Source organism: Zootoca vivipara, chromosome 15, assembly GCF_963506605.1.
Source record: "Zootoca vivipara chromosome 15, rZooViv1.1, whole genome shotgun sequence".
In the NCBI taxonomy this organism is placed as follows: Eukaryota; Metazoa; Chordata; class Lepidosauria; order Squamata; family Lacertidae; genus Zootoca; species Zootoca vivipara.
Window position 1 is genome coordinate 39014002 of NC_083290.1, and position 1858 is coordinate 39015859.

A 1858-nucleotide genomic window follows, 5' to 3' on the forward strand; every position below is an offset into this window, starting at 1 on the left:
AGGACGTTAGGTAGAAAGTTTCTCCCCCGTTGTCCAGTTTTCTGGGTGGCAGGGAATTTTGGAGGAATGGGGGATGTGGAAAAACATTGCATGTAGTGAGCCTCTATCTGCAGTCCGAAGTGGCACATGTCTAACACTGTAGTAAGAACCTGTCCTGTGCTTGCTGTTTGAACTGTGAAACTATCAGCGCAAAAATAAACTCTTCAGATAAATAAAAATAAAATAGATCACTTGCTGGCAGGGTGGATTTGATTTAAATCAAATTTATTTAAATCACTAGTCAGTAAGACTTGATTTAAATCATTTTTTACAGACTCATTCTTGCTGATATAATCTTAATATTTACAATCAAATGAACGTTTCATTTTTGGAATAATAAATTTTCAGAGTGGTTTTTACAGTTATATCAAAAAATACTGATTTGGTTATACTATTAGAAATACATTGACAGATTATTATGAAATTATTGTGAGGTTCAATAAGTTAAATGTTTATATTCGGACAACTTTTTTGCTGGAAGGAGAAAAATAATCATTTCCTTAATAACAATTTAAACAATTTATTTAACTAAAACAATCACATTATAGCATATGTATCCATGTTTGTTAACTGATGTGGTTAAAAAAAATTTTTAATTAAAAAAAACCCTTAGACTGAGTTTTAGCATACATGAAAAACTTAAAACAAATCCTTATTTCCTGATGAATAGCCTTTGGACTATAACACAACTTAAATAGAAAACTATCTTTAGAAAGATATTTCCTCCAAAAGCATTTTATTTTAAAAATCCAATTTAAATTTTAAAAATCTGATTCATCTTTTTTTAAATCTTTAAAAAAAAAAAGATTTTTATCCACCCTGCTTGCTAGCCTTAGCCACAGCCTACAATATACGGGAGCTACTTTGCAGACTTGTTGCAAGGTAAAGGTGGTAACCTGTGGCCCTCCAAACAAACCACAGCTCCCATTTCTCTCGGATTGGCCATGCTGCCTTGGGCTGATGGGAGCTGGATGATGGAGGGCCACATATTCGCCAGCACTGCTGCAAGAATTACTGAGATAATGTGTACAGTACAGTATATCCAAGTGTGCTCGGAATCCCATTGAGTTAAGCAGCAGGCTGAAAATTGATGGCAGAATGGCACTGAAGCCTGGAGCTGATTCCTTATGAATCAGCGCAATTCTAATATATAAAATAATAATAAAAAAATTGTCCAGTAGCACCTTAGAGACCAACTAAGTTTGTTCTTGGTATAAGCTTCCGTGTGCATGCACACTTCTTCAGCGCAATTCTAGATAGGTCTACAAAATTAAGTCCTGCTGGGTTCAATGGGACTTAGACCCAGGACCACGTGGGGAATTTTTAGTCACTGCATTCAGCTTTAGGTGCAATGTTGAGGGGGTGCTGTTTTTATTGTAATTACTGTATTGGTATGGCTTTAATAGATTTTTATATCTACAAAATATGTGTACGTATGTGTGTAGTTTTAATTCTATGAATGTTTAATTGCTTATTCCCCCCTTATGTTTTTAGCTGTTCAGATTTTTTTCGATTAGCCGCCTTGAGTCCCTAACACGGAAAAAGACGGGATATTAATAAATATATAATATTAATACATTTCGGGGAGGGGGGGCTCGCTATAGTGTAATTGCTGTGGCAATTCTTCACTATCCCTCTCTCCCCATGAAAAGTCCACAGACTTCCCAGCAAGCCCGCAGTGGATCGGCATCGCCCGTTTAAGAAAACGAGCGTGACGTTGCCCCTTTAATATAAAGGAAAGTGGGGGGGAGCGTTACAGTAGGAGAGTATCTCACGAGAGTTCCGGCAGGAGTTCTCGCGAGAGCCTGTTTCCAGCAGG